Genomic DNA, 17,050 nt, shown 5'->3' with positions numbered 1-17,050 from the left:
CGTGGGTCTCCCTTCCATTTTTCGCTGTTGTCTCCTCTGTTTTTGCTGGTAATAGATGCTCTGGGCGCTGTGCCACTGCCATTCAGTGCCACAGCGCGAATGCTCCCTGTGTAAAGATGACATGAGAATTGGTATATCCATGATTGGCTTATTTGGATTGCCTGTTAGTCCCTAGTAGCGTGGCCTGTGTGTGCCCGGTGAGTAGACAAAATATCGGAAATGTAATATCGATATACAGAAATATCGAAGTCAAAATATCGATGGAACAATATATCTCTGTCAATAATATAGATGTAAAAAATGTCGAGATTGTGATGTGTAGTAAAATATCGAGGTATAGTATATCGAAAGACATAATATCGTGTAGTAAAAATATCGAAAAAGTATAGTATTAAGTCACTTTGTGATTTCTTAAAAATTATTGTTTAGAAGTGTCAGCAAATGTTTATTTAAGTGTATTAAAAATAACAATTTTGTTTCTATTAATATAATTTTTTAAATTTTGATATATAATTTTAGGAGCGGGATGTTGGGTTTATAGGGGATAAGGGTGGGGAGTGTTTTAAAAATATATATTTGAAATAAAATATTGTAATACATTTTTGTAGAATTTGAATTTAAATTTTGAACAAAATTGTAATATTTAAATTTTAATTATGAAAAAAAATATTGTTAGTGGGATGTTGTGTATATAGGGGTTAAGGGTGGGGAGTGTTTTGGAAATAAATATTAAATATAATATTTTAGGATATAAAATTTGAAAGATTATATTTAAAAAAAAAAAAAAAAAAAATTCAAATTTGTTTTTAAATTTTAAATGTGAAGATTGTAATAATAAAATAAATGTAATAAGTGGGATTTTGGGGTTATAGGGGATAAGGGTGGGGAGTGTTTTAGATATATATTTAATATTTAATATTGAATTAAAAAAAAAAATTCAATTTTAGTATGAAAATTTACAATTAAAAATTTTACTAATAAAATTTAATAATTTATGATATAATTTTTGAAATATTATATTTACGAATAAAAAAATTTCAAATTATTTGTAAACATTTAAATGTGAAAATTGTAATAAGAAAATAAATGTAATACGTGGGATTTTGGGGTTATAGGGGATAAGGGTGGGAAGTGTTTTAGATATATATTTATTATTTAATATTGAATTACCAAAAATTTAAATTTAAATTTTTGTATTAAAATTTACAATTAAACATTTTACTAATAAAATACATTTAATAAGTGGGATTTTGGGGTTATAGGGGATAAGGGTGGGGAGTGTTTTTGAAAAATATTTAATATTTTATAAAAAAAAAATAGAAATTTCATTTTTGGGTTTAAAAATTAAAAATTAAAAAATTACTAATACAATAAATATAGTAAGTGGGAATTGGGGGTTATAGGGGATAAGGGTGGGGAGTGCTTTCGAAATATATGTAATATTTTATATTTGAAAAATATAATGTAAATTTCTAATTTCTTAATAAAAGTAAATTTTAAACTTTTTAATAATAAAATAAATGTCATAAGTGGTATTTTGGGGTTATAGGGGATAAGGGTGGGGAGTGTTTTAGAAATATCGAAAAATTTTATTATTAATAAAAAATTATTTACATTTAGAAATGTTCTTTGAATTAACATTTAACAATTTTAAGAAGATAATTCATTTAATAAGAGTGATGTAGGATTTATAGGGGATAAGGGTGGGTAGTGTTTACAAATTAGTAATTGTTTGAAAAAATCTAAAATATATAGTAACCCTAATTCAATATAGATTGGAGTGGGAATAGTACATTATTTATGGTCACTGTCCAGCACCTACTATAATTTTTTATAGACTGGAGTGGGAATAGTAAATTATTTATGGTCAGTGTCCAGCACCTACTCTAATTTATTATAGACTGGAGTGGGAATAGTAAATTCTTTATGGTTAGTGTCCAGCACCTACTTTAATTTATTATAGACTGGAGTGGGAATAGTAAATTATTTATGGTCACTGTCCAGCACCTACTCTAATTTTTTATAGACTGGAGTGGGAATAGTAAATTATTTATGGTCAGTGTCCAGCACCTACTCTAATTTATTATAGACTGGAGTGGGAATAGTAAATTATTTATGGTCACTGTCCAGCACCTACTCTAATTTTTTATAGACTGGAGTGGGAATAGTAAATTATTTATGGTCAGTGTCCAGCACCTACTCTAATTTTTTATAGACTGGAGTGGGAATAGTAAATTAGTTATGGTTAGTGTCCAGCACCTACTCTAATTTATTATAGACTGGAGTGGGAATAGTAAATTATTTATGGTCACTGTCCAGCACCTACTCTAATTTTTTATAGACTGGAGTGGGAATAGTAAATTTTTTATGGTCAGTGTCCAGCACCTACTCTAATTTATTATAGACTGGAGTGGGAATAGTAAATTTTTTATGGTTAGTGTCCAGCACCTACTCTATTTTATTATAGACTGGAGTGGGAATAGTAAATTATTGATGGTCACTGTCCAGCACCTACTCTAATTTTTTATAGACTGGAGTGGGAATAGTAAATTATTTATGGTCAGTGTCCACCACCTACTCTAATTTATTATAGACTGGAGTGGGAATAATAAATTATTTATGGTTAGTGTTCAGCACCTACTCTAATTATAATAGACTGGAGTGGGAATAGTAAATTATTTATGGTCACTGTCCAGCACCTACTGTAATTTATTATAGACTGGAGTGGTAATAGTAAATTATTTATGGTCACTGTCCAGCACTTACTCTAATTTTTCATAGACTGGAGTGGGAATAGTAAATTATTTATGGTCAGTGTCCAGCACCTACTCTAATTTATTGTAGACTGGAGTGGGAATAGTAAATTATTTATGGTTAGTGTCCAGCACCTACTCTAATTTATTATAGACTGGAGTGGGAATAGTAAATTATTTATGGTCACTGTCCAGCACCTACTCTAATTTTTTATAGACTGGAGTGGGAATAGTAAATTATTTATGGTCACTGTCCAGCACCTACTCTAATTTATTATAGACTGGAGTGGTAATAGTAAATTATTTATGGTCACTGTCCAGCACTTACTCTAATTTTTCATAGACTGGAGTGGGAATAGTAAATTATTTATGGTCAGTGTCCAGCACCTACTCTAATTTATTGTAGACTGGAGTGGGAATAGTAAATTATTTATGGTTAGTGTCCAGCACCTACTCTAATTTATTATAGACTGGAGTGGGAATAGTAAATTATTTATGGTCACTGTCCAGCACCTACTCTAATTTTTTATAGACTGGAGTGGGAATAGTAAATTATTTATGGTCACTGTCCAGCACCTACTCTAATTTATTATAGACTGGAGTGGTAATAGTAAATTATTTATGGTCACTGTCCAGCACTTACTCTAATTTTTCATAGACTGGAGTGGGAATAGTAAATTATTTATGGTCAGTGTCCAGCACCTACTCTAATTTATTGTAGACTGGAGTGGGAATAGTAAATTATTTATGGTTAGTGTCCAGCACCTACTCTAATTTATTATAGACTGGAGTGGGAATAGTAAATTATTTATGGTCACTGTCCAGCACCTACTCTAATTTTTTATAGACTGGAGTGGGAATAGTAAATTATTTATGGTCACTGTCCAGCACCTACTCTAATTTATTATAGACTGGAGTGGTAATAGTAAATTATTTATGGTCACTGTCCAGTACTTACTCTAATTTTTTATAGACTGGAGTGGGAATAGTAAATTATTTATGGTCAGTGTCCAGCACCTACTGTAATTTATTGTAGACTGGAGTGGGAATAGTAAATTTTTTATGGTTAGTGTCCAGCACCTACTCTAATGTATTATAGACTGGAGTGGGAATAGTAAATTATTTATGGTCAGTGTCCAGCACCTACTCTAATTTATTATAGACTGGAGTGGGAATAGTAAATTAGTTATGGTCAGTGTCCAGCACCTACTCTAATTTATTATAGACTGGAGTGGGAATAGTAAATTATTTATGGTCACTGTCCAGCACCTACTCTAATTTTTTATAGACTGGAGTGGGAATAGTAAATTATTTATGGTCAGTGTCCAGCACCTACTTTAATTTATTATAGACTGGAGTGGGAATAGTAAATTATTTATGGTCAGTGTGCAGCACCTACTCTAATCTGTCTGGTATTTAATTAAATTAAATTACATTGATATAGCAATAATAAAAATATATTTAAGTGAATATTATTTGTATTGTATTATTATATATTGGATTTGTACTAATTAATTCAATATTTATAGTTTAGGATAATATATACATGTAAAGTTTTAATGTGATATGTTTGGAATATTTAATATTAATATTAGGAAAAATATATGAATATTTTGTATTGGAATAATGGGTAATGGCATTCTGTAATTTTATAATATTTATTGATTTTTAATTTTTTATAAAATACATATTCTATATGTTAAATATTCATAATAGAAGATTAATATTAATAATCAGAGAAACACAATTAATAAGACAAAAACATTGTTTTTATTGTAGTTTTTTAAAATTTTTTATTGTTTATTCATTTGAGTAAGATCATTCAGAAATAGTATTATTTACATTGTAATTACATTCAAACATATTGAATATAGGTCAGAACAAATTTTATGTACATTAAGTATATTTTCTAACATTTTTTAGTAAATTATAAATATTATTAATAATGTTGTACAATGTAGTGTTTTAAATTAAATTTAACATAGCAATAGGTTTTGTAAATCTTTATACAAAACTTTTCACAAATATTTTCATATATAAACATTTTAATATTTGTAGTACAAACATGTTATACCTTTTTTATTAATATTAATATGTAAAATATTAATATTAATTATTTTTACAATGTTTTCAAAACAAACATATTTTTAACATAAATAAAATTTTAGCATTCATGCAAAAATATTTTAACAATTTTTCATACATTGTTCTGTAGTATTATCTTTTTAGAAATTATAATAATAAATATTTTAAATTTTAAAATATTTATTTATATAATTTTACACATTAGGAACATTTGTTGACAATTTGTAGGTAAATGAAAAAAATAGGTCTATTTTTGCTAAATAATATAAAATATTTGTGTGTGAATTTACTGTTTTACCTGATTTATTTAGGGGTTTTTAGTATAGTTAAATGTTTTATTATGTTTTGGACACTCTATTTTGTAACCCGGTAATGTTGTTTTGGGTCATTTGGTTTGAAGGGAAGCTCGCGGTTGGGAGTTACTTCGCGTCGTGAAAGGTAAGGTTTGTTTTATATGTTTTAGATGGTTTTAAACTTTATTTTGAGCCTAGTTAGATAATGTTTAGTGTAGCTGTACATATATTAGTTATATTTGGAAATGTTATGTGTTAGAGTTGCGTGTTGTGTTTTTACGTGTTTTTAACTATGTGTAGGCATGTTTCGAAAGTTAGGTTTAAGGTGTTTAATGTATATTTAGAACTGTTTTAAATCTAGTATTATTGTTAGTAAGTGTTTATGTGTTGTTTTATGTGGGTGGGAATGTATGTTGCTTTGTTTTTACAATTTTTTTTCTAGGTTATTCGTTTCGGATGGACTCGTTTTTTTTTTTTAAAGAAGTGTGTGTTCGTTTTATTGAACAATATGTTTTTTACACTTCTTTAAATGTTTCGGTTTTCATGGATCGTTTTTTAATATTTTTAGCTATTTTCGGGTTTTTCATGGTTTTTCGAAGGATATTTGGTGAATGGCTTATGGATTTAATCGCCAGTTGTATTTTTGCATTTTTTTTTGGGAACCTTTTTTTTTATGTTTGGATTGTGTAAGCAGGAAATGGATTTTTCAGACTTTGGAATAAACTTGGTAAGTTAATTCATTATTATTTCTTGTGGGTGGGTATTGTTTAATATTATTGTTTATTTTTATTTTATTACAAATATTATTAATGTGTGTTAATATATTTTTGACAATATGTATAAATATGTTACACACAGTAATTATTTTTGTAATAAGATAAATATATTTTATGTGTTTGATATTATTGAAAATGGGTAATTAGTCATTTATTTGTATTTCTACTTTAAAGAAGTGTTTTAGCTATGATGTTTAGGTATTCTAGGCCTTTGGTAGTAGGGTACAATTTTACTTGTTGCTCTAGATATTTATACATTTGTTTAGTTTGTTTTGAGGTTTTTGGAGTTAGCTGAGTTATGGATTGTTCCATTCGGAACTCTTGATAACTCTGTTCTTTTTGTAGGCATGATATAAATCTTTCTAGTGTTGGTTTTGTTCTGCCTGTTGATTGTAGGAAGGCGTTATGCCATCCTTCAACTGCGTTATTAGTTTTGGATTCTCCATTTAAGGTGCTTCTGTATACGTTCCACCAGGGAATTAAGAATTTAGGGTTTCTTCTGTGGCCAGATCTATGTAGTCTGCCGACCCATGTATCTTCGAAATAGTCCAATAGTGAACTTAGTTTTTCTTCATTTTGTTTGTAGAAGGCGCTGTCTATTAAAATGTTGTAATGTTCTGTTACGTCTGTGTCAGGTACATAAGCTAGTGCTATGAGTTTTTTTATTTGATATGCAAAAGATGAATTAGTTGCATATTCAATGCTTAGGGCTGATTTTTGCATGTGTTTCCATAGGCATTGATTAAAATGATAGTAACAGCCTTGTATGGAGGTATGGGGGTGTGTTTTTAATATAGAATTAATCATTGCATGCTCAAAATCTAGGATTATTTTTTGTGGGGAAAAGTCATTTGTTTTTTGTTTTATTATATTTAATAGTTCAGTGTATGTGGAGTTAGGTTTGTTTGGTAATAATGTGTAAATTAATGGTATATTGCAATTGTGATATAGGACATGTATTGTATATAGTTGGAAAAAGGGTTTGGGACATATGGTAAAAGTCCCATCCATCATCCAGTTATGTGATTCTTGTAGTTTACAGAGATTATTAGCTGTTCCAAATATTATTATTCTTTTGTCATTGTTTTTATTATCAAAAATGACAAATGGTTCTTTGTTTAAAGTTATACTTTGTTCTGGACTTAGAATAACTTCACTATATGTGTGAGGAATTGGGGTTGAAGTAGTAGTGGTTTTTTTAGTACGTGCTATAGTTCTTTTGAGTGAAGTTACAGATGGCATTTGTGTAGTAGCAGTTTTAGGAATTTTGGGAAGCTGCTCTTTTAAAATTACACTAGTAGGTTTTTGAGAACTTGTGCTAGCTTCCTTTATAGTTTCTAAAGCAGATCTGACTTCGATTTCAGTAATGTTTGGTGGGTGGTTATGTTCTCTAGTGTATAATACTGTTGTTTGTCGTGTTGTAGCACGCCCATAGCACTTATTAGAGTAGTATTTAGTGCATTTCCAGTTAACTTTTAAACCATACACTTTTTCCTGTGTGTAAGTGTATCCCATATAGCATAGTAACATTTTTCCCTTCTGGCTTGTTATGAATTCAGCTCCTTCAGTCATTTTGATGTAGCTTTATCTATGAAAAATATATATTATAGTTATTATATATGATGTTATATTAATTTTCAGTAGAAAAAAACAAGATTTAGTTACTATATACTTACAAAGTTGGTTTTGATGTGTTTGAGTAGAATGCTCTTGATTCTTTATTTGTGGGATTTTCCTCTAGTATTTTCTTTGTCTGGAAAAGAAAAGGAAATGTGTTGTAATAATTGTTTCTATATTTTTATAGGGAATGGTTAGGGGATTTGCAATTGGGATTTAATTAGGGTGGTATTTTAATCTATTAGTTGATTTTTGGTTGTGAAATACTTACTTTTTAGTTGTATCTTTTTTGGTGCTGTTCTGTATTTTCTTAGTTTCTTTTGGAGTTTCCTGTAGTGAAAACATGAAATAGAAAGAAGACATTAATTTATTTATAGTGTATGTATATTGTAATTACAAGTTATTCAATTTGAGTCTTCATGAGAATAATATAGTTAACTTACTTTTGATAGTTTTAAACATTTCCTCTATGTTGATTTTCTTATATCTGTAGTTGCAATCCAGTAGATTTTCCTCTTCATTCAATTTCGTTTTTTTGGTTTTGGACTGTGAATGAAGTTGAACTTCTTTTTATAGTGCTTTGGATGTTGTAATATGTGTTTTATTGGTTAGTTTGAATTCGGAGTGTTTTTATTGGTTAGTTCGAATTTTTTTTTTTTTTTCTGGTAGTTAGTTTCCTAATAAGGAAAACGCTAATTAGTGGTTTTGTGGTGTATTATTCTATATGTATTTTTCTAAACATTATATTATGTATTGGATGCATAAATTGATAAAGTATAATTTAATAATATAGTTGTTTAATGTAGGAAGGTTGTTAATAATGTTTTAGTAAAGAGTTAATTATTTAAATCCATTTTTAAATGTAGTAAATATATAATTGTTTAATAATAATTTTGTGTAGAGATAAAAGACATTATTTGGTGTTTATGTTGCTTGATTTTAGGTTTTAATTAAATGTTATATAGTCGATATTAGTAAAATGGAGATATTTTAGTGGTCGATATTTTAGTTTACGATATTTTGTTATGAAGTATATGTATATTACTGAGCATCGATATTTTAGGATTTCGATATTTGTGTTGGCGATATTTTGTGTACCTATATTTCTGTAGTTCGAAATTGTGTGTTCGATATTTTTGTAATGTTTTAAATAAGTATATGATGTCGATAATAATGTGATCGATTTTTTTGTATCGATATATTTGTAGGTCGATTTTTAGTCTTTCGATATTGTGTCAGTGATTCGTGTGCCCAGGGCGGGTAAACCAAATGTTGCTGGTGGGCCTGCAGCGCTTGTTTGCGCCACCCACAGAAGCAGCTTGTGAAGTATGTCTCAGACCTGCCACTGCAGTGTCTGTGTGCAGTCTAGAACTGCCATCTTGGCTGTGAAGTGCACCCACTTCCCAGCCCCTGAACCTTCCCTTGGCATCATGTAAGCCACCCGTATGGTAGGGTGCATTGTATGTGTAAGGTAGGACATGCTCTGATGTATGTAGCATGTCCTGGTAGTGAATTACACCCAATTTCGTTTTTCACTACTGTAAGGCTACCTGTTCTCCATAGACCAGAATGGGAGGTTTGGCTATTACATTCTATAGTCCTAACTGACCCACAGAACATGATAGAAAAACGAATTTAGTATGCCTGAGCTCAGAATTTTAAAATACACCTTTTAGTGAAGTTTATTTTTATATTCTGTGTTTGAAAATACCACTTTTAGAAAGTAGGTATTTTCTTCCCTAAGCCTTCCAGTGTGCTCTGCTGTTATGTGTATTGGCTGTCTGGTTTTGGAGGGACAGGGCAGGCTGAGTCAGACCTGGGTTGAATAGAGAGATCTGCATTGTAGTATGGGGAGGGGTAGCCCTGAATAGGGCTGTGCCTGGCAAGGTGAATGCTAGCTCCACCTCCCACTGTGCGTCTGAAGGCAGACCCCCTCTTCCTGAAAGGAAGGATGCAGCCTGGTAAACAAAGTGCTCCAGGGCTGGGCAGAAGTGGTTCTGGCTGGGTTCAGTGACTTTTAGCTTCTGAGAACAAAGACTTTTGGGGTATAAATATCTGTGCTGAAACCCCTACAATTGGTATTGCTCCTGGACAACAAGAAGAACCACTGTCCGTGTAGCTGAAGGAATCTGCAGGAGAGGAGAGTCCTTTTGCTTGTGTGCTGTTTCTTGGACTGGCCTGCAGTGGTTACTACTGGACTTGAAAGAAGAGGAAAAGGACTTTGAAGGAACTTTTATTTTATCTTGCTACAGCATTCACCCAAGGGCTAGAAGAGAGCTAGCCTCCTGCAGGAGTCTCAGGCACATCAGACTCCACCACCAGCCTCCTGTTTCCTCCCAGCGAGGATTTCTATCTGCAGGTGAGGCTCCTGTGAGTTCCAGGGCCTCTAGTTCTACTGTGGAGAAGAGAGTGCTGAAAATCGTCGCTAACGCCCGTTCGCGAGCCGCCGCAGCTGAAGAGCGTAAGAAAAATCGTCGCGCTGCTGCCGCTGAGTGTTTGCTACCGGAGATCATCGCATCACACGTTTGCAAACTGCCAAACGCTCGCTAACCCAAAGATTATCGCATCGCATGTTTGCGGGCCTCCAAGCGCTCGCTAACCAAAGATCATCACATCAAGTTCATCGCTTCACGACAACGCAGCGCGGACGCCGAGCGTTCGCCATTTTCATCGCATCGCATCAGGATCGTCGCTCCCTCGCAGGGCACAATTTCTTTTCATCGCAACAAGATCGCACACGCAACAGGCTCGGCGCATCATCCTCCCTTCGCGGCAAAGATTTCATCGCATCGCCGGCTTAGCGTGTAGAAGTTTGTCGCTTTGTCCTGCACACAGATCAGCGCATCATCCTCTCTTGCGGCAAGGATTCAACGCATCGCTGGTCATGCGTGAGGAAAATCATCGCTAAAACTCCTTAGCGACATTTTGGTTGCTTTGCTACAGAATCCAGGTAGTTTGTGAGTAAAAGGGTCGCAGAGACCACTGCCTTGAACGGAACTCCTCTTTGCACACTTTGAACTATTTTTGAAGCATTTTAAGAATAACCCTATTTTCTAGTACTGTGGCTTTTTACTGTTATTGGTCTTGTGTTAAGTCTATATATAAAGATACTTATGTTTTTTATAACTACTTGTGTGGTGTCCCTTTGTAGTGTTCTTCACTGTGTTACTGTGTATGGTCATAAATGCTTCACACACTGCCTCTGAGATAGGCCTAGCTGCTCGTGCTACGTTACCACAAGGCTGAGCAGGGGTTGTCAAAGGGTGTAGTCTGCTTACTCTGACTTAGGAAGAAGGGTCCCTACTTGGACAGTGGCCAGCCATTGCCAACTAGAGACCCCCATTTATAACATTGGTGGACAGCGATGAGGATATTGACTTGCATTTATGATTGCATACAGTAATTATAGTGTACACTACTAGTGAGTGGAGACCATAACATAACCACGTACGTTTTTGAGGTTTTTGATTCTATTTTTGATTGATATTGCCAGTTATTGCTACAATGGGCAAGCCCAGATCCAATGCCTCTGAGGATCTCTCCTGGGAAGAAGAGAAATTAGAAACCTACAATGCCAAGCAGCTCAAATAGTTTTGCAAACGCTTCACAGTCCCTATCACAGGTCTCACTAGAAGGGAAGAGTATTACAAGGCGCTGAAGGCCTGGTTAGAAGCCAGGGATGCCCCTAGGAATATGGAAGAGCCTGTGGAGGGGGAAGAGAATGCAGGAGAGCAGCAGGATGAAGTGGTAGATTTGGTAGGGGATATAGCAGTTTCCAGCCCGGGCACTAGTGTGTCCTCAAGGGGTCTGACTCCAGAAGAGATGGAGGACAGGGAGAGAGATAGGCGGCATAATATGGAGATGGCTAAGCTTAAGTTTGGATGGTCAGAGAGACCTAGAGAATAAGAAGTTAGAATTCGAGATGATGAAAGTGAAACTTGAGAATGAGAGAATATGGAGGGAGTTGGAGATTAAATCAAAGAGTGTAGAGAACTCTGGTGGCAGCATACCAGTAGTACATACTGAGAGTAGAGTGTATATACCCAAAGAGGTTATTAAGGATTTCCATAAAAGTGAAGATATTGGGAAATGGTTTGCCGCTTATGAATTAGCAATGGTGTCCCACCGGGTCCCTGAGAAGGATTGGGGAGCGGGGTTGTGGGGATGCTTTGTGAGTGAGGGAAGCGATACCTTGTTGGACCTGCCCCCAGAAAGTAGGATGGCTTATGCCCACATGAAAGAAGCTTTGATTACCCGCTATGGTTTGACCCCTGAGATGTATTGGCAGAGATTTAGAACCTGCAAGAAACTAGAGGGTACCACGTGGGTTGAATATGTGTCTTTTTTTTGCAGAGCAATGGAGCGCTGGGTAAAAGACAGCAAAGTAGAAACTTTTGAGCAGCTTTATGATTTGATTGCATGGGAGCATTTATCTAGTAACTGTTTTCCTGAGCTACGCCAGCACCTGATCGATTGCAAGCTAACTAACCCTAGGAAGCTTGCTGAGGAGGCGGACCGCTGGGTGAGCACCTGGGTTCGCAAGGGTCCAGTGGGAGACTTCACCAAAGGTGGGCAGGGTCCCCAGCAGAGAAGTGGGGGGGACAGGGGTAAACCAAGGGAGCTCCACAGAGGGCCCCAAAGTAATTCCCAAGGGAACCAAACAGTGGTGTCCCAGCCTCCCCAAGATAAGAAGCCAGTGCCCCCGACAGGTAGGCCTGTTCAGAGGGGGCCCCTTACTTGTTTTAAGTGTGGTCAAGTGGGCCACAGATACTTTGATCCACAGTGTCCCCAAAGGGATGCTCCTGCACCACCCCGCCAGCATGCTAGTGTAGCCCTGGGAGGGGAGGAGATGGGTGCCCAAGGTGAGTGGGATCCCGTAGAATTGAACCTTGTCTCACTAGGAGACTTTGAGATGGTCCCTAAGCCTGTATGCCTGATGACACTAAAAAGTACAGGCAGTTGGTGACCATCAATGGCCATAGAGTGAAGGCTCTAAGGGACACAGGAGCCAGTGTAACTGCTGTCAGCTCCCGGTTGGTGTCCAAAGAGCAGTTTGTGCCCCATGCATTCTACCCAGTAGTGTCCGCAGACAACTCAGAGAGCCAATGTGAGGTGGCTCAGGTTCCCTTTGAGTGGGGGGGTCTCAGGAACTCTTTAGGTGGCTGTGAGGCCCACCATGCCTGTAGACTGTCTGTTGGGCAATGATTTAGAGAACTCCCCGTGGGCTACGGTGGAGAGGAAATCTCACTTGGAGATGTTGGGTCTGCCTGAGTGGGCGTGTGCTACCACTCGTCTATGGCAGCCAAAGAGGGTTTTGAGAAAGATCTGGAGCTTGAGAGTATGGCCCAGTTCCCTGCCTTTGAGAGAAGGAGCAGGGGGCGCGGGAAGCCGGCCCCCTTGGTTACCACGGCCCAGGAGGGAGCAGACCCTGAGGGGGATCCCCTGGAGTTTACCGGGGAGCAGAGTGCCAACCTGGGGGACCTGCAGCAGGAAGGAGGGCCCACCAGGGAGGAGTTTTGTGAGCAGCAAAGAGTTTGCCCTTCTCCTGAGGGTATGCGGCGACAGGCTGCAGCCCAGGCAGCAGGTGACACATCTGGTTCACATCTGATTTATTGGGAGAACAGTCTCCTGTATAGCGAGCCTAAGGCTGCTGAGCCGGGGTCAGCCCATGTGCTGGTGGTACCCGAGTGCTTCAGAGCCTTCCTACTGGGGTTGGCTCATGACATTCCATTGGCAGGACATCTGGGGCAGACCAAGACCTTTGAGAGGCTGGCAACCCACTTTTATTGGCCCCAGATGCGCAAGAGCTCAGATACTTATTGCAGAACCTGTTAGACTTGCCAGGCAAGTGGGAAGAGTGCGGGGAAGATCAAGGCCCCACTCCAGCCCTTTCCAGTTGTTAGTACCCCATTCGAGCGAGTGGGCATTGACATTGTGGGGCCTCTGGACCCCAAGACAGCCATGGACAACAGGTACATCCTGGTCTTGGTGGACCATGCCACCCGGTACCCTGAAGCCTCTGTGGAAGGAGTGTGGGGTAACTTATAAGTTCACCACTCCTTAACACCCCCCAAAGTAATGGTCTGGTTGAAAGGTTCAACTGGACCTTGAAGGGCATGATCATGGGCCTAGAAGAGCCCCTGAGGCGTAAGTGGGACGTCCTCTTGCCATGCCTGTTGTTTGCATACCGTGAGGTGCCACAGAAGTCGGTCACAAAATCTTGAATCAGAGAGGCGCTTGTTACCTCTTCCCCCTGATTAAATGTTACCATCCAAATAGATGCCTCAGGGGCAGCACTGACTGTGATTCCCAAGATAAAACTAGCACGTCTGAGTGATCGCTCCTTCAGCTACTTGACAGCAAAGCAGTGAAACTCCCTCCCTTCTGGTGCAGCGGTGGCCGGACCGCCACCGTGAGTTTGGCAGTCCTCGGACTGCCAAACTCATAGGCCCTAAGTAGTAAACTAAAATGTGTGAGGATCTCCCCGTAGAAAAGATAGGAGAGGTGGAGCTTTACACTCGTTGGTTTGTGAATAGCATTTTGTTCTATTTTAGTAGTACTATTGTATACTTAGTATACTACCAAAAGTAGTTTGCAGTTTGTGAATAGGACCCTCCAAATTTACCTTGCATGCCAACATTTTGAAAACCTTTATAGCAAGGTTTTGAATTAGAAAAGATGAAATCTGTATTTGTCCATTGACTTCCATTAGGGTGAGAGTAATTTCAGACAAGGGAGTAAAAGTCAATATTTACTTTAGGCATTTCATTTAGTGCAGGCATATCCCCAAGAGGCAGCAGCAGCATCTAAAACATTAGGCCCTGTACATACAACAATATTGTGTTGGGCATTAAAATGACAAGAACTTTGTGATAATGGGACGTTATAATTTGGAAACTGCCCTGTGCAGATAGTTTTTCACATTTAAAATTTGGATATATTTACAATTGAAGTCACAGGACAAAAAAATATTCTGCCACATTCACACAATGGTTTGGTCATGTGACAAACAGAGACCATTCCAAACCTGCCCTACCTTTGGCTCTAACTTGTATTACAATAATGTCCCACCTATGTGCATTAAAAGGCTATACATTTTTCCAATGGCGTATAATATTATAATTACAAACTACAATAGAACATGCTTTGGCAAGCCAGTAGGTCTGACTTCTATTTTGAGTAATGACTGAAATGCGATGTAAAATCCTGCATCAGTGAAAAGACAAATCAAAATAGGATTGCTCTTTGAATAAAATGCATCTCGGAGATAAATAATTTAATGTGTGATGATAAAGTGTACTTTTCAGATTTAAAATAGCCCGTCATGCATTGCAATATAACCAGTCCATGGAAGGCAGAATGATACACCAAACAGCCAATGGCATGACGTGAGAGGGTAATTCTCCTGCGAGATCGAGCCAATGTCCATTCTAAGGCCCTCTTTAACATAGCCCGGTTAATTGCAATATGTGCATTAATTTTTCTTACCACACATATTGTGATTAAGACATTGGTGGTTGATACTGCACTCCTGCAGGATTCTCTCCATAAAATTCGGCAGATCAAACCTGCTTGAATATATCGAGGGAAAAATGTCCGATAATTACATGGATTTGCAAATTTTGCTTTGTTAGGCACCAAAACAAGCATTTTAGTCCCCATTATTGTGGACACACTTGTAATTGGAAGTTATCAGACCGGATTAATTCCAACCCAACATAGTCTGATTTTATGTGCTCCTGGAAATAGCCCAAACACCGGGCCACTCATAATGAGAGTCTATGGATACGTTAAAGAATTAGTAACAATAGATGTTGCTGTTAGCTAGACCAAAAAGGTGTTGTGTGTGCACTAAAACCTAAATAGACTTAGCAGTGGTTTTTTTAAACATTTCGGCTGGTAGACGATCCTAAATCCTAACCCTATTACCCCAATCAACATTGGCTCTCAACCTTTTTTTTACTACTTCAATTTGTTTTTGTCATTACGGAACATCACCCCAAAACCCATGCTTCTAGGTACAGTGCCGGCTTTAGCGCTGGTGGTGCCCAGTACGACAATCAGTTTTGGCGCCCCCCATGACGACCACTGGGCAAAAGTGCCCCTTATCTCTCCATAACCCCATTCTCACGTACATTTAATTTGCTTTAAAGCACTGCTAAAGGCTGGATTTACTCATAAGAATGTATATCTACCCAAACTAACCTTTTTTTAGCAACCCCCCTGAGGTCAGCACACCCTCCCCAGGTAAATGCCCGGTGCGACCACACCAGTCGCACTGCCCTAAAATGGGCTCTGTCTATGTATTGTCCTAAGTGGGTTATATTCATACGGCACAGGGCTAGGCCCTTGGTGATGTGATATGTGATGCCAACTGTGATATCATCGGTGATATGACTGGTGAGGTGACATGTGATGTCACCAGCAGTGTAATTTGTGATGGTAACTGTGACATCATATGTGAGGTAATTAGGAGTGCATTTGAAAGAGAATTGTGGTTGCTTCGCTAACTATAACCAGGGCCACTGGAATTATGCAGCAGGAGAGGGCCAAATTATGCGGCAGGGTCAAGTAAATTATGCAGCAATATAAGCCAAATTATGCAGCATGATGCGGCACATTTTGTAATAGTGTTACTTCGTTAATTTGCCATTTTTAAGTCTCGCCTAGCGTTGCAGCACGCATGTGTTGCTCACTCTGCGAGAGATATTGTGGATGAGGAGATTTCAGAAGGGGACTTGAAGCCCCGCCCCTCATTTTCATTGGCTGGCGCCATCGTTTATGTAAAATGGTGGCCTCCGATTGAAACTGAGGCTTTTTGGTTTCCGCCCTTTCCGTCCGGCCCATCCGGACTGGATCGTCTGCTTTTCGGCTGTCGTGAAGCAATTTCTTATCTTTGGGAGCCGTGTACTGCCGGATCATGTTTCCGACAGCTTGTTCATTCTCTTTTGTGATCTTACCCAGTGATGCCATAAGAGAAGTTCTCGCTTCCCTGGGTTCTCTTTCAGAACACCGTGTATCCCTTCCATTTTGAACCTCAATGTCCCAGCTTAGGATGACCGATTATTTCGCCCAGAGCAAGGATGACACCCCGCACTGCTCTGGGCTCCCGAGGAAGCAAGAGCCACAAGCTGCTGGCCGAGCAGCCTGCCGTGCTCAGCCCCTCCCGGAGCATCGAGCTCTCTCTGCCCCGTATGCCGCCTGGCACTGACCCACCCACCTTGTGCACCCCCCGCTCCTCGGCCACCAGGAAGAAGCGAGCTCGTCCAGAATCCCACAGCGACCCCCATACCGTGGAGGCCAAGCGATCAGCCTACAAGAAGCTCATTCTCCCTGGGGAAGTGCTGCCGGTCTTTGAGCAGGTAAGATTCTGATTGATCTAGAGAGGGGGGAGGGTTTGCACAGAAGTTTGGAGAGTAACTAAAGAGGGGGAGAACGCGACAACAGTTTCCAATGTCGCATATATACAACAAACTCGAGCTCTGGAAAGGTCCTTTTCACCTAAATTTCCCCCCATTAGCGCCTC

The sequence above is a fragment of the Triturus cristatus genome, chromosome 1_1 (genome assembly GCF_964204655.1).
Source record: "Triturus cristatus chromosome 1_1, aTriCri1.1, whole genome shotgun sequence".
Taxonomy (NCBI): Eukaryota; Metazoa; Chordata; class Amphibia; order Caudata; family Salamandridae; genus Triturus; species Triturus cristatus.
Note: the sequence above shows the minus strand (reverse complement) of the source record.